General features: G+C 46.1%; 1 protein-coding gene across 5 annotated transcripts in view; it reads left to right on the forward strand.

Moving 5' to 3' along the window:
- Nucleotides 1-17,500, forward strand: part of pard3aa (par-3 family cell polarity regulator alpha, a) — a 657,729-nt gene that overhangs the window by 340,269 nt on the left and 299,960 nt on the right. The window lies entirely within an intron of this gene.

Genomic DNA, 17,500 nt, shown 5'->3' on the forward strand with positions numbered 1-17,500 from the left:
GTGTGCACTACCCATCCCCCATCATCACCCTGCAAGTTACTTTACCATCCCCATTACCTCACAGTTGTAGATATAATGCTCACCTCACCTCTCGAGTTGTCGATCTTTCCCCTCTCCTCGTATGCCTCGGAGTCATCAGAATCCTACTTCCTCGTCCTCGTCTGGAAATGATGTGGAAGAGGATCCAGCTGCTGGTTCAGCATGCTTTGTTTTTTGATGTCTTTTTGGCATGTTGCTAAAAAAAACAAGCTAACTCAGAGAAAAGACTGCTACCGAAAATGCAGTCGAAGTTTTAGATCTTTCTTCCGTGACGCAAACTAACTGAATAAATGGTTCAGACGCTGAGTCTTACGCATGGCTATTACGCGAACGCATGGCTTCTGTTGTGAAAGTAAGGGGCGGGCTTCCGATAGCTCGTTGGAAAGCTGCGTTCATTGGCTTCAAGGCTGTGCTCGAAGGAAATCCGTAGCTTCTGATTTGACGAAGCTACAGTCAATCAAAGCAAGAGTGGTAGAAAAAAACCCGAAATGCCTATCATGCTTCGAAGGCTTGTATTTCAGCCAAGGAACCTCCTATCGAGACCAGGGTTGGCTTGTTGGATTCTACAGACTCTAGGGATCACGTTGGGCGGCGCCAATGCCGGCTCAAACGCGGAAGGGCGCGAAGGCAGCCCGTTGTTCATGAAAAAAAACTTCATAGTCCGGAACTTTCGAAGCAAAAATGTTTTGTTTGAGTGGAATTGTGTCGTGTGTGGTTGGAGTATTACCAAAAATGGACCTATATTCTTATTCTTTGGAATAACATTTTGACACCACCCAAGCCAGGATTATCCATGTTGTCGATGTCTGCTGATGGCAGGAAGGTAGGGATGCACCGAAAACTGAGGGGCTAGGATTATGAATTTTGAAACATGACATTGTGGGATAAATTGAAGATTAAACACATATATGTTGTTTAAATCTGCCTAATACAGTGCTAAACGAACTCTAAAGGGTCTAAGCTTTCCAATGATATGCATTGTTTGACATGTTTATTACACCTTATGGTTTATGAATTATGAATATGATATTGGTGGGAGGTGTGGTCTAAACCCGGTACCGGGGGGTGTGAAGCTTAAGAGGTTAATACATGTTTTGATCCCCATGTAAAGGCATTGATATATTGATTAGTGTCTCAAGCAAGAATCATTGTGACTTATCATTTCAATCCTTTTTCTGTGCATATACACGTGTAGAAATTTGGGTTGGGGGTGCACAACTTGTCTTGGGCACAGGTAAGGGGTGTGTTAAGAAAAAAAGGTTGGGAAACACTGGTTTAGTGGACTGGTGCCTGCATGGGGTTTTGGTGTTAGTCAGAGAGGTGAATGTCTGCTCTGTGTCCAAACAGAATAGGTGCATTACTCAAATGGCTGTTTAGTTTGTTAATGGTAACTGAAAGGGCAACTCCTGCCAATTTAAATTTGCTGTTGTCTTGCTCACGCTACCCTTGACTTTTCAGTACCCGGTGATGCCGCAGTTTTTGGCTCAGCCCTTTCCGAGATATGAGCTATTCTAATGGGGGCAACTTTTGTTTATTCCAAAAAACATACAAAAGGTTATGCAACATCAGCAGACAGCTAGCAAACAGTGATACCTTTTGGGAAAATATTTGGAGTAGGCCTATGCTCATAAAAAAAAAAAAAAGTTGCCCCCATTAGAATAGCTCATTTCTCGGAAAGGGCTGGGCCAAAAACTGCGGTGTCACCGGGTACTGACAAGTCAAGGGTAGCGTGAGGTATACAACAGCACATTGAAATTGGCAGGAGTTGCCCTTTAATGGTAACTGAAATGGCTGTTTCGTGGTGGGATAGTGCCTCTACATCAGTGGCTCTCAAACTTTTCCCATCATTCCCCACCTCAGAAGGTCTGGATGCTTCCGAGCCCCCCAACAAAGAGGGATTACAGTGGAATGCAGATGTGTGTTCATTTCCTATATGACATTTAATGATATAATGTTCATAATTACGTATATAATGGTTAAAACGTTTTGGCTTGTTGGCGAGACAGGAAATCTTTTCTTTGGGGGGTAACGAAAAAACAAAATTAGATGTCACACGCCCCCCCCTGTGATGCCTCTGCGCCCCCCAGGGGGGCTTACGCCCCACTTTCAGAAACACTGCTCTACAGGGATGCGAGCCGGAGAGGTGAATGTGTGCTCTGGTCCAAGCCTAATAGGTCTTTAAATGCACACACACACACACACACACACAAAAAAAAACAAATTTATGAAAGTTGAGCACAGTTGCAACTAGGGCTGGGCGGTTTTGGAAAAAAATTGCATCACGGTTTTCTTGATGAAAATTGATATCACGTTTTTCTGCACGGTTTTTTGATATGCGACGATTTCCCCCCAAATCTTAATCTTTCTGAGGAAAAGATCTCAAATTAAATGTTAAAATGAGATAAAATTATGAATTTAAATTAATCTCCATTTATATTTTATCATTTTTTCATTTCAATAATATTTTCTATAATTTATAGTTTATATTTCCCTATCCAACAAAGGGGAAAATGCAGCATTTCATAAAATAACCTAAAATCTTGACCAGGGTCAGGTGTCAAAGATTTTTCAAGGAAGAAGGGTTAAATGATTATAAGCAGCTGTTTTGGGCTTTTTTTCCCAAGACAGCCCAAAACAGCTTATTTCGTTCTACACCTGGCAACACTAATGGCTTATTTGTCGTTCTACACCTGGCAACACATCCGGCGCGTTGCTCTGCCTCTGGACTAGCGAGTAAACAACAGTGGGACAGAAACGAAACAGACTGAAGACAGACACGGAAAACAAACGGATTTACTTGACATTGTGTGCATATAGTCTTTGAATTAAAGTCCAAATCCAACGTAGAAGGTATTTTGTCCGATAGTTTGTGTCATATTGCGATGTGTTTCGCTCCTATTTTGCCCCCAAATCATTTCAAACAAGTATAGCGATGTAGCAATGTATCTTGTCTGCCCATTGCATTTGAAAGCTAGGCTACTTTAGCTTATAAGCAGTCTTAACAGCACTGCGCACACAGTTGGGATGGTAATTAAATACAGTTAAGAATCAGATAACTGTTGTAGCCTGTTAACATAGCACCACATAGAATTGCCTTTTATTTAACTTTGTGAGATCAAAGGTAGGCTAAATGAATTGAAATGTTTGTCATGATTCATCATTCATCCATGCCATGTGTGTTCATCATGTTTCACTCTCACTAGCCTCTAGCGCGTAACCAATTATTTTATTAGTTCAATCAACATCTTACATTGTGGTGACATTCCCTAGTAGAACAGCAACAACAGTGGACTTAGCAGAGTTGAAATGAAGTGTCAGAGACTTATGAATTAGAAGAATCTTTGGAAGCGTGACACGGAGTATGAAGCTCACGCACATAACATAGTAGGCTATAAACAACAACAACAAAACCGTCTCTCATCAAAAAGAGAACCTTGTGTAGTGTAAACCGAGATCACGGTTTTTTAACCGTACACCGCCCAGCTCTAGTTGCAACCCTCACAGGGTTGAGTATTAGTGCAAAGCCAGTATGGATCAGACCAGTCGGTGGGTGCAATGTGTAGCCTACGGTTTTTTATGTTTCCTATTTGAGGTTTTGTGTGTGTGTATATGGTTGTTTTCACAAGATTGTGCCGTTAAACCATGAAAAGAGCCGACCATTAAACACCAGTGGTAGCAATATCACTGAAAGGCTGGACATTGAGATGAGATGGTGGTGGGGGGGGGGGGGGGGGGGGGGGGGGGGGGGGGGGGGGGGGGGGGTGGGGGGGGGGGGGGGGGGGGGGGGGGGGGGGGGGGGGGGGGGGGGGGGGGGGGGGGGGGGGGGGGGGGGGGGGGTGATTGCCAGCAGGCTCTTGGCTGATGGAACCAAACCATCCTTTTGAAGTCAGAAGAGGCAGGGAAGATGAGGGTACGGGGAGGGGGGGCGTAAGGAAGATGAGGGTAGGTGGGGGGGGGGGGGGGGGGATGAGGGTACATGGAGGGTGGGGGAGCGTAAAGAAGATGAGGGTAGGGGGAGGGGGGATGAGGATACGGGGAGGGGGGGGCGTAAGGAAGATGAGGGTACGGGGAGGGGGGGGGGGGGAGCGTAAGGAAGATGAGGGTAGGAGGAGGGGGGGGGTACGGGGAGGGGGGGGGCGTAAGGAAGATGAGGGTAGGAGAGGGGGGAGCGTAAGGAAGATGAGGGTAGGAGGAGGGGGGATGAGGGTACGGGGAGGGGGGGGGGGCGTAAGGAAGATGAGGGTACGGGGAGGAGGGGGTAAGGAAGATGAGGGTAGGAGAGGGGGGGGCGTAAGGAAGATGAGGGTAGGAGGAGGGGAGGGGGTACGGGGAGGGGGGCGTAAGGAAGATGAGGGTAGGTGGAGGGGGGAGGGGGGGCGTAAGGAAGATGAGGGTAGGAGGAGGGGGGCGTAAGGAAGATGAGGGTACATGGAGGGTGGGGGAGCGTAAGGAAGATGAGGGTAGGAGGAGGGGTTTAAGGTTGTTGGAGTGGACAGGGGGTCGTGGTGTGTGTGTGAGGGTTGGGAGAGAACCTTCTGAAGCATGCTGAGCAAGGTTTTGAATTGCTTTTATCATCACTAGCCAATTTGCCTAGTAGATGTTACATTTTATCAGCCAAGCATACACTCATTATCAGTCAAAGGGGCTACTAAATTTTCTGTTCTACTGTACCAGCCGATGTGAATTTTTCACCAGCATTTGGCCGGTTTGCCAGGTTGTTACTTTAGATTCATGAGCCGGCACGAATACCTCTAGTAATTCAACACTTAGAGAGCACTCTTTTTAAAATATATATATATATATTTTTATTGGCTTTCATGCCTTTATTTGACAGGACAGTTGAAGATGGTGACAGGAAGCGAATGGGGCAGAGAAACGGGGGAGGATCTGGAAATGACCTGATCCCCGAGGGTGGGCATGCAAGCCCAAATGAATGAATTAACATTGAAAAATGTACTGTGTTCTTTAGAGAAAAGATGGGGGTGGGGTTGATGGAGCCTGGGTGACATGTGAGTGGGTGGATGAGAGGCATGACAGAGGGCAGTGACAGTCATAGGGAGAGACAGTAATATGGCTGCTGTCCATTGACCACTCTGTCGTCTGTCCGCTGCTTGTCCATCCCCCCATCTCTCTCGTTTGAGAGTGAGAGAGTGCCCTGAGCAGATATGACAGCCCTCGCTGACCACCTCAGCAATCTGTAATCCCAATACACCTCAGCAGCAACGCGTAATCCCAATACACCTCAGCAATCCGTAATCCCAATACACCTCAGCAATCCGTAATCCCAATACACCTCAGCAATCCGTAGTCCCAATACACCTCAACAGTGCGTACTCTCAACACACACAATATCGGTGCACATACTAGGCCCTATACCTTCAGTGCAAAGCCCTAGTGCTTTTGGCCTCAGGGCATGTTCCTTTAATCCATAACCCCTAGTGCCCATAGCCTCAGGGTGTGACGTACATCACTCCAACACCCCACTGTAGTGCATCACTTTAGCTCATACATGACGTCAGTGCATATCACCCCAATGCTATTGACCCTCAGGGCATATAGACCAATGTTGACACCTTAGGGCAACGCCTCAGAGAGTGGCTCACCCAATTGCAGACCCATTGCAGACCACACTGTCCACCTCAGTGCCTCACTCCATTGCAGACCACACTGTGCACCTCACTGCCTCACTCCATTGCAGACCACCAAGTCCATCTCAGTGATTCACCCCATTGCAAACCCATTGCAGACCACAAAGTCTTCACCCCATTGCAGTACATACTGTCCACCTCACTGCCTCACTCCATTGCAGTGCATACTGTCCATCTCAGTGCCTCACCTCATTGCAGACCCATCGCAGTGCTATTGTCCATCTCACTGCTTCATCCCATTGCAGTGCAAACTGTTCACATCTAGAGGTGCTCCGATCACCATTTTTTGGCCCGATCACCGATACCGATCACCAAAAATCTTTATCTGCCGATCACCGATCATTGCCGATCACAGAAATTATTTCCTATTTTTTTAATAGCCTATTAATTATCCTTATTGAATATTTCTGCCCATAAACCAATGTACACAATGTAGGCCTATTATTAGGCTATTACTATTATGATTATTATTATTATTGTTATTATTATTATTATTATTATTATTATTATTATTATTATTATTAGGCTATTATTATTATTATTATTATCTTTCAGCTCTTTCAGACTAGTGTTGGTAATATAGCCTACAAGTAAGTCTACAGTATTAATCAATTTATAAGTTATTGCATATAATTACTTAACTATTTAAGATTGAATTGAAACTGAAACATTACATCAATTTATAAGTTATTGCATATAATTACTTAACTATTTGAGATTGAATTGAAGCTCAGACACCTGGATCTCAGTCTCTCGTCTTCTGCATACGAGAAAAAACCCTGTCGCTTTAAATGAGCAGCCTCGTGAGGAGAGCCCCTCCCCTCTCTGTCACTCACTGTCCACAGCTGCAGTGCTCCGCGACCGTTCTGCTCTCTCCCTCTCACTTCTGTCGCCGTTTGGCGTTTCAGCGACTATCAAACTAATCGACTGACTGTCAATTACAACTTTGAAAACAATAACGTTGGCATGCTTGTGCGGACAACGTGAACTTGTCGCGTGCTGACCGAGGCAACTACACAGGTTATAACGTAAAATGGCTAACGGGCGAGAAGTAGTCTATCGCAAATTACATTGTGACTGAAACACTTGAGATTCTACATACACAAAACAAGAAAAAAAAAACTTCACTTGAAAGAACAGGGAACACGCACAACACAGCGTGTCTGCGAGGAAAGCTCTTTCTCTGTAACACTGTCATAGAATGTAGAATTCCCTGCACAGACTCATTGAGTTTCACCGTCCATTCTCCCTAGTTGCTGTTTGGTGTTGCAGCGACTACAAAACTAATGACCTGGCTGTCCATTAGGCTACAACTTTAAAAACAATACAGTTGATGATTGTTTTGGAAACGTTTAGTTGTTGCGTGCTGACAGGCTGTAACTCAAAATAGTGAACATGGCGAGACTGACACGTCATTCACAAATTAGGCTACAAGCGTCATGTAAACTGCGCATGGATCGGAAAATCAGATCATTGTTGATGCAGATATGATTATAAATGGTGAAAATGAAGGAGGGAATTCCAAAAAGTTAAAGACAAGTAAAGATGCCTTATTTTGGTGCAGCAGCTGTGCAGAGCCAGCACCTAGGCTACATGCAGGCAGCGCCAGGTGTAAAGGCGAAATGGTTGCGTGAGGAATTTAATATCTCTGGATCGGTTTTTTGATCGGCATGTTTTTCCGATCACCGATCAGGCTATTTTTGGCCATTATCGGCCGAGCATGATCGGCTGCCGAGCAATCGGAGCACCTCTATTCACATCAGTGTCTCACCCTAGCCTGGGAACTCCCATACTGCCTTCAGTTCTACACAATCGTTTCGATCTGAAAGACAGTATGGCGAGGATGACTCATAACGTACAAGATCATGGGATCTGTGTCATAATGGCCAAGCATTCCGACCTTAACAGTTTCTCTGTCCAATCAGAGAGCAGGGCAGTGTGTCATAATAGCCAAGTATTCCGGTCCCATACGGAATTTACAATAGGCAACTCTCCAGACCTAATCTCACTTGTGATTAGGTCTGGTGTTAACCAGGCAAGCTTCACCCCATTGCAGTGCATACTGTCCATCTGAGTTCAGCAGCCCCCGCTGCATACTGTTATACCAGCTTATTGCACACAGTCCATCGGCCCAGTGCCTAGTCCCAGTACAGAACCCCACAGAACCCCACAGAACCCCACTGTGGGGAAAGATCCTGGTGGATGATCTATATCTACATTGTGCCCTACAGTCAATTGATGTGTTTGCAGTTTGGCGGTCTGATGACCTAAAAAAAAACCCTGTTATGCATTTGTTACATATTTGTTTCAAGTGATCAAGTGGTATTTGGTAGCACTTTACAACAGTGATCTACACGATCTGGCAGACCTTGAATTGTTTGTCCAATATCTCAGCATGGCATTGTACTCCATCTTCTTAATTTAGCTACTCATGCAGGGATGTGCGTGTGTGCGTGTGTGCGTGTGTGCGTGTGTGCGTGTGTGCGTGTGTGCGTGTGTGTGTGTGTGCGCGTGTGTGTGTGTGCGTGTGTGCGTGTGTGTGTGTGCGTGTGTGTGTGTGTGTGTGTGTGTGTGTGTGTGTGTGTGTGTGTGTGTGTGTGTGTGTGTGTGTGTGTGTGTGTGGTGTGCATGTGTGTCTTCCTGCATGTGTGTCTTCCTGCATGTGTGTGTGCGTGTGCCTGTGTGCGTGTGTGTGTGTGTCTTGCACGCGTGTGTGTGTTTATTCTGATATTGCTCCAACTGTGTGTCTGATCAAGCTCACACTTGGCATATGTGTTGCCAAGGGCACCAGTGACTGCGGTGTCAAGTTTGAAGTTGTTTGACACTCCTTTTTATATCTCTCTCTCACACCCACACACACACCCACACACACACACACACACACACACACACACACACACACACACACACACACACACACACACACACACACACACACACACACATACACACACACCTATAGTGTATATTATATCCTCTCTCTCACACCCACACACACACCTATAGTCTATATTACACACACACACACACACACACACACACACACACACACACACACACACACACACACACACACACACACACACACACACACACACACACACACACACACACACACACACACACACACACCTACAGTCTATATTATATTCTCTCTCTCAGCCCCACACACCTATAGTCTATATTAAGAAATACCGAAGGCAGTGTTTTTTTTTTTTGTTTTTTTTTTGAAGGCAGGGAAATGTTTTTTTCAGATAGATTTTATTTTTCTTCTAACTTCTTATAGAGAATTGAACTTTGAGACAAACTTCCAACTTCGTTTATTTTTGCCTTTGAGAACAGAGAGAACTCAAAAACAGACTAAAAAAAATGAAAAACTAAATTTCACAGGCTTTATTGATAAGGCTCTATCGCATCTCTACATTCCTTCAGCATATGTCCTTCTAGCGCCGCAGTAGATGAGTACCTCCAAACTCTCCCATGCAAGACATAGCGGTAATAAGGCTAAAATTTAGCCTCTAGGTTGTTTTGTTCTTGTTTCATCTGTTGTGTTTCATCTGTCTTTATATATATATCTCTTTCTCTCTTATTCACCTGTTTTTCCCTCCCCTGAAATGATGAGAAACAGCATGGCTATAGTATGCGCACTGTGTGGATGTATTGAAATCCTGCTAGTCATATGAACTATGTCGTACGCACTAGTTCTTCTGTGATACGCCCGTCATACGTATGTACTGTGCAATATGCATCGTGTCACATGTTGTGGTTTCTTCTTTGATATTCCCTCAGTCTGAGCGGTCTACAAAGCAAATATGTTTTGGCAGCTACTTAGTCTTACCGGGGCCTGGTTGCTGCCTTTGTACTCGCTCATGTGTGTTTTGCATAGTTCTCATTTATCTGTTTTTTTCCCCCCTTCTCCTTCTTCTTCTTCTTCTTGTCCCCCTTTCTTCCATGTTGCCGTGTCGTCTTGTGATTTGGTTACCCCAGTATTCTGTGTTCTTCATTGTGTTTCCCTCATTTTTTTTTTCTTTCATTTTTTTTTTTCTTTCTTCATCCACGTGCCTCACACCACCGCAGTACCTCACCATCAAACTAAACTAAAAGGGAAAAAAAAAAAAGATTCCACCTCCTTTCTTTTATTTTTGCCTGTTTTGTGTGCTGAATTTCAGATACTGTTTTATCTCGGAGGCAGAAATAGAGAAAAAAGGGGTACTGCTAGCTTTCTTTAGACCAGTGGTTCCCAAACGTTTTCCCCTGCGCAACCCCTTGTAGATTTCAATGTGGTTCGTGCACCCCCTAAGCGAATATTTTGGTGTGCTGAAGTTTGAATCACTGCACATTATGCACAGTTGTTTTGGGGAATCCTATTTTCCAACAGTCTAGGAGTTAATCTACACTTCAGATGGACCATCCCAGCATACAATTCACCATACAATTAAAAACTACTTCATGTTCATTAATGCTGGATAAAAACCTCACATATCCATCATTGCTTTATTTAGCTCACGCACCCCCTTATGGCAGGCCGCGCACCCCAGTTTGGGAAACCCTGAACTAAGGGAAAATGAAAGGGGAGACTCTGCAGTTACCTCTCCCTCGTCTTGTGGAATGATATGAGGATGGTGACGACGATGACGACAACAGCGATGATGATGATGATGATGATGATGATGACGATGATGATGACGACGGCAACGACAATGATGATGATGGCTATGAAGAGTTAGGGGAGAGAGATTGCTGTCACACATCCATGTCTTACTGATCAAGATGACGAGGATGATGAAGACAGATATATAAAAAAAACGAAAATGCAAGATGCGCAGAAGTGATGAGGAAGGTGATGAAAACGAGAGTGACTGCAGCCACTCCCTTTGTGTGTGTGTCTGTGTGTGTGTGTGTGTGTGTCTGTGTCTGTGTCTGTGTCTGTGTGTGTGTGTGTGTGTGTGTGTGTGTGTGTCTCTGTGTGTGTGTGTGTGTGTGTGTGTGTGTGTGTGTGTGTGTGTGTGTGTGTGTGTGTGTGTGTGTGTGTGTGTGTGAGCTAGATAGAGGGAGAGGGAGAGTGTGCTGCACTGGGCATTTGTGTTCCTCAGCGCCCTGGTTCCCCTTTGATCTGACAGGTAGCTTGCTACCTTTGAAGGCCCTAATCCACCCCCCTCCCCCCACCACCAACTACAATTCCTCCCCCCCCCCCCCCCTCCAGCTGTCACTCCACCTCTCTCCCCCTCCTCTCTCCCCCAGCTCTGTCCTCCCCTCCCCAGCCCCAGCCCACCTCTCTTCACCCATCCCCCCTCCAGCCACCACTCCACCAACCCAGCCCACCTCTCTCCTTCCCTCACTGGCCCCAGCCCACCTCTCTCCCCCACCTCTCTCCCCCACCTCTCTCCCCCACCTCTCTCCCCCACCTCTCTCCCCCACCTCTCTCCCCCACCTCTCTCTCCCCCACCTCTCTCCACCACCTCTCTCCACCACCTCTCTCCCCCACCTCTCTCCCCCACCTCTCTCCCCACCACCTCTCTCCCCCACCTCTCTCAACCACCTCTCTCCACCACCTCTCTCCACCACCTCTCTCCCCCACCTCTCTCCCCCACCTCTCTCCACCACCTCTCTCCCCCACCTCTCTCCCCCACCTCTCTCCACCACCTCTCTCCACCACCTCTCTCCACCACCTCACTCCCTCTCTCCACCACCTCTCTCCACCACCTCTCTCCACCACCTCACTCCCTCTCTCCCCAGCTCTTTCCCCCACCTCTCTCCTTCCCTCCAAAGCCCAGCTCTCTACCTTCCTCCCCAGCCCACCTCTCTCCCCACCTCTGTCTCTCCCCTCATCCCAATCCCCCTTCACCTGCCATCCCCCTTCACACGCCACCCCCCTTCACACATCCTCCTCCTCCATAGCTCCATAGCCTGATCTAACCCCCCCCCACCCCCCCCCACCCCCTCTTTGAACACGAAGATAAGGAGAACACCGCGTTCCACAGAGACAAGGACAAGGTATGAGAGAGAGAGAGAGAGAGAGAGAGAGAGAGAGAGAGAGAGAGAGAGAGAGAGAGAGAGAGAGAGAGAGAGAGAGAGAGAGAGAGAAGGCAGAGAGAGAGAGAGAAGGCAGAGAGAGAGAGAGAGAGAGAAGGCAGAGAGAGAGAGAAGGCAGAGAGAGCAAGAGAGAGAGAGAAGGCAGAGAGAGAGAGAGAGAGAGAGAGCAGGATGAAGACGCAGTAATGTTTTTGTATGGCTGCTCGGTGAACGGCATGATGGGAAGTTTGACGGCACCTGTGAGGCATTCTGGTAGTTGGAGTTGAAACATGGCAATCAGTCTGTGACCACGGTTGTCGAGAGATTGAACGCGAAACAGAAATAATGTAGAAGGAGAACACAATGGAGTTTTATTTTCAGTTGCGTGCAGTGCTGTAACGGAATAATTGCACATCGGGTCACAGGGCAAAACACTGGTTGGGCCCCCCAAACTAGCCTGAATGTCATCGACTTTCAAATCTCTTGGAGACTTGGTCTGACCAAGAGCATAACAATTAACATTTCCCAAACGGCATTTCCCAAATGGCCTCCCTTGGTTTGCTAATGATTGTTTGCTTCCCAACCAAGTGAAAGGAGTTCCCGTATTTGCGGGAACTCAGAAAGTACTTGTATTGACTCTTGACCTGACTGGTAGCAACGCTGAAGCTGTTGTGTCTCTAGGAGGGCACGGCCTGGCTACCCGAAACAGCATGTGAAGGTCAAAAAAGGGGCCCTACCACCAAAATATGGGCCCTGGGGCACATGCCCTCCTTGCCCCCCTACCTCCGCCCCTGGTACAGTGTCTTTTAGGGATGCAAACGTTAATCGATTTAAAAACATTAATCGCAATTATCGACAATTCAACTGACAAGAGACCCAGGTGAAATGGGCATGTGAAGAGTGTGTGTGAAGAGGGGTGTAAATAGTGGGAATATTTAAATCACCTTTGGATAAAATAATTGAAATAGAATTAATTTAAATGTGGTATATTCTCTAAATTTTTAATTAATTTTTTTAGATTTAGTAGTTTTTCGGGGGTTTTGGGGGGTTAAACGCCGCTTATCAATTAATCGTAAGTAGATCGATAAGGCTATCAACTAATGATTAATGAATTAATCGATAATTTGCATCCCTATTGTCTTTACATGGCACCATGTCCGCCATCTTTTTTTCTTTCTTCTTTCTTTGTTCTTCCTGTAAGAGAGAATCAGTTCCACGTCTTGGCCACCAGGGGAGCAGTAGAAGGCTGCGCTGGTGCAAAGTGTTTGCTGAACTAAAACTCCTCAAACAGCAACGGTGGCTCAGAGGTTGACTTTGGTGCTTGGCTTGTGGAAAGCTGACACCAATAATGGATGTGTGTGTGTGTGTGTGTGTGTGTGTGTGTGTGTGTGTGTGTGTGTGTGTGTGTGTGTGTGTGTGTGTGTGTGTGTGTGTGTGTGTGTGTGTGTGTGTGTGTGTGTGTGTGTGTGTGTGTGTGTGTGTGTGTGTGTGTGTGGCCAAAGATGTTTTTAAGTAAAAGAGTGCTCCGAGTCTGCACGCAGGTGCTAAAGCGTGCAGACTCTTCCATTAGCATGGAAGAACCACAGAATAATTAGTGCGGTCACACACACACACACACACACACACACACACACACACACACACACACACACACACACACACACACACACACACACACACACACACACACACACACACACACACACACTGTGTGTATCATAATATTCTGCACAATAACATTAACATAATCTAGCTGTGTGTGTGTGTGTGTGTGTGTGTGTGTGTGTGTGTGTGTGTGTGTGTGTGTGTGTGTGTGTGTGTGTGTGTGTGTGTGTGTGTGTGTGTGTGTGTGTGTGTGTGTGTGTGTGTGTGTGTGTGTGTGTGTGTGTGTGTGTATGCGTGTGTGTATGCGTGTGTGTATGCGTGTGTGTGTGTGTGTGTGCGCTACTGTATGTGTTGGTGGTTGGCTTCATGAAGGCGCACCATGCACACCTGTGTTCAAGTAAAATTGTCAAAAATCCTTAGTCTGCTTTTATGTAGAATCGACTAACTATTACCACTTTAACACACACACACACACACACACACACACACACACACACACACACACACACACACACACACACACACACACACACACACACACACACACACACACACACACACACACACACACACACACACACACACACACACACACACACACACACACACACACACACACACACACACACACACACACACACACACACACACACACACACACACACACACACAAACTAAGACATTGTTGTTGCTTTTTTTCTCACCAGAAATGTCATTTTTTGGTGACATTGACGGCACCCATCAACCACCATATCACTAAAGTCAACAGCTCAAAAGACATCCATAAGGGCACAGTTACTCTTTCATGTCAACAGCTTGAAGGACAAAGTTGGAATGAAAAATGCAAAAAGAAAAACGAGTGAAAAGGGAGGACATGTGAAGGGCAAGAGAAGTCAAGAGCGAGAGACAACTGATCAGAGAGGACGATGACACTGACAACCCAAAAATGGAGCCTGAAAAAGGAGGGCAAAGAGAAACGACAGATGTGAAAGACAGGACGAAGACATAAATTCCAAGGATACAGACAAAAAGACACACGAGGAATTGGGTAATGGAAAGATGAAAAGAGAGAGAGAGAGAGAGAGAGAGAGAGATAGTGAGAGAGAGAGAGAGAGAGAGAGAGAGAGAGAGAGAGAGAGAGAGAGAGAGAGAGAGAGAGAGAGAGAGAGAACGAGAAAGAGAGAAAAAGGAAGAAAAAGAGATGAGAGTGAGAGAGAAAGGAAGAAAAAGAGATGAGGGTGAGAGAGAATAAGAAAAAAAGACCATTTGAAAGGGAAGAGAGAGAGTGAGGGAAGGAAGGAGAGAGAGAGAGATAAAGGAAGCCTATACCAGTAGCATCCATAGTCTCCAAGGACACTGGTGGCAGTAGCAGCAGCCCCTCTCTCTTCACTCCTATTAGTAGAAAGCGGACTCTGGACGCGGAGCGAGCACAGCACAACGTCTCACACATAAATCACACAGCTGTCATGGCGGACGCTACCACTGCCGCCACCGCTGCCACTGCCGCCACTGCCGCCACTGCCCGTGTGAACGAGTGCTCAACGAGACACGGCCTGAGCCAGCGGGATTCAATCACACTTCAGGCCAGCTGACTATATCCCCCCAATCCACTCCAATATACTCCACACGCCACTCCACTTCACAGCAATCAAGCCCTCAGGCAGGCAAGCAGGCAAGCAAGCGAGCAAGCAAGCGGCGGCAAAAAGAGAATCAAGCCATCCAAAAAATTTACCTTTTTTTTTGTGTGTAATGCTTTACTGAAATAACTTGAGTGCGAGAGATGCTTTTCTCGCTGGCTTTTTGAGTGTGGGCCGGAAGAAAGTAGTTATTCAGAGTTATTTTGAATAATTCCGCCCTGAAATAGGACTTTGTCAAATGTTTTGTCGATCGAAACTGTCTCAGTGGTGGACAGCCAAGGTGACTCATCACCACCTCGTATCAGATCATGCAAATAACTCTGAGTGTTGAAAGCACAAATGCTGTCAACAGTAGGATGTCAGGGCTTTGCTGCATTGTGAGCTGATGTCTTGTGTAAGCATTTCTATTCCTCTGTTTACGTGCCACGTACACTAGCGAGAGTGGGTGTCTGGAGAGAGAGAGAGAGAGAGAGAGAGAGAGAGAGAGAGAGAGAGAGAGAGAGAGAGAGAGAGAGAGAGAGAGAGAGAGAGAGAGAGAGAGAGAGAGAGAGAGAGAGAGAGAGAGAGAGAAAGAGAGATGCTGCTGCGAGAGAGAGAGAGAGAAACAGAGAAAGAGAAATAGAGAGAGATGCTGCGAGAGAGGGAGGGAGAGAGAGAGAGAGAGAGAGAGAGAGAGAGAGAGAGAGAGAGAGAGAGAGAGAGAGATGCTGCCAGAGAGAGAGAGAGGGAGAGAGAGAGAGAGAGAGAGAGAGATGCGAGAGAGAGAGAGAGAGAGAGAGAGAGAGAGAGAGAGAGAGAGAGAGAGAGATGCTGCCAGAGAGAGAGAGAGAGAGAGAGAGAGAGAGAGAGAGAGAGAGAGATGCTGCCACCACCACTGTGTACTGTACACTTCCTCGGCATCCTATCCGTCAGGAGTTCACAGGAAATAATTACCGGCTTCAGCAGCTACCACAGAGCCCTTCAAAGACAGGGCTCTGCTGACAACATAGTAGCGAGCCAAGAATATCCACCCGAGCCGAGCCAACACATCACATCCATCCACACCTGAGCCAACACCTCCATCCACATCCATCCATCTGAGCCAACGGCATAGAGCTGAGGGGGAACTAAAGGGTACATTAGGTTAGCCTGATGATCATCGACTTTCAAATCTCTTCGAGACTTGGTCTGACCAAGAGCATAACAATTAACATTTTCCAAACAGCATTTCCCAAAATGGCCTCCCTTGGTTTGCTAATGTTTGCTTCCCCAACAAAGTGGGAGGAGTTCCCGTATTTGCGGGAATTCAGAAAGTACTCATATTGCTCTTGACCTCACTGGTAGCAACGCTGAAGCTGTTGTGTCACTAGGAGGGCACGGCCTGGCAGACAGTAGGTTACTGCAGGTCCAGAAAGATTGCAGCACCTTTCCCAGAAAAGTTATGCAAGTCCAAAACTAATATGTCCGTTCCATGGAGCTACAAGTATACTCCATTTCTGTGTTGTTTTCTGTTTTTTCACCCCACTATATTGGGAATAGTTTGTTTTCCCTTGTAGCAGTGAAATATTGGTCGAGTGTATTTTAGAGAGCTACATAAGGGAACCGGTTGCTTGACCTTGTAGCATTCCGATGCTACAATCTGCTACCACGGTATCCAAATCACCTTCTCCTAATGGTATGGCGAATGAATGAATCCAAGTTTGGTAATGAGCTTCCTGTTATCTGTTATGTTCTCATTAGAATCAGCCTGTCAAGTGAACGACTGCAACAAATCTGGGCTACTGAATTATAGAACAGGAAGTCTGGAATCAGGCATGCAGCTTTTGATAGTGTGTTGAAGTGCCTGAGTTCCCTCTTCCCCAAAACAAGCTTTTTTTTTTTCTTTTTTTGTCACACAGCTCCACCACCACTTGGAACAATTTCTCATTATACCCATGCTACTCAGCGACTGGCTTTATTTCTTGGTGACTAGCTGCACCCTTCTTTTTCTGTTCTCTCCTCTTCTTCTTTTTTTTTAACAATGAATATCACAGAAAAGTTCTCATTCTGGTCGTTTTTCAGAGTCTTGAAGGGATAAGAGTCATAACTAAGGAACAGAAAAAAAAAAGAAAAAAAAAAGCGTTTGAACTTTACTGGCGTTGCTAGGACACTAACAGTAAGGGCTGACTACCGGGGGGTAGAAATGGTTCTGAAGCAGCGTGAAGTGGAATAATAACACATGTGCGAATTAGGGCTGTAACGATATTGTATCGAACAGAGAAATCGTGATACACAGAGTCACGATACTGTATCGTGATACAAGGAGGCAGTATTGTGATACGCCTTTTCAAAGTTTTGTTACCCATTAGTCCAGAAAACAACCTTATGATTTGATGTAATAGTGTTTCCAAACTTCAGTGGAGATACATTTCAGAAATCGTGGGGTTTTCGAACCGTAGGTTAAAAATCGTGATATGAACCGAATCGTGAGTTGAGTGTATCGTTACGGCCCTTTATGAGAATACAGCCCAGTACCAGGAATGCTCGATTCACAGAAATGAAATGGGGGAGCCGAGAGCTAGTTAATGTGGATGTGGAGGA

The sequence above is a fragment of the Engraulis encrasicolus genome, chromosome 9 (assembly GCF_034702125.1).
Source record: "Engraulis encrasicolus isolate BLACKSEA-1 chromosome 9, IST_EnEncr_1.0, whole genome shotgun sequence".
NCBI classification, from domain to species: Eukaryota; Metazoa; Chordata; class Actinopteri; order Clupeiformes; family Engraulidae; genus Engraulis; species Engraulis encrasicolus.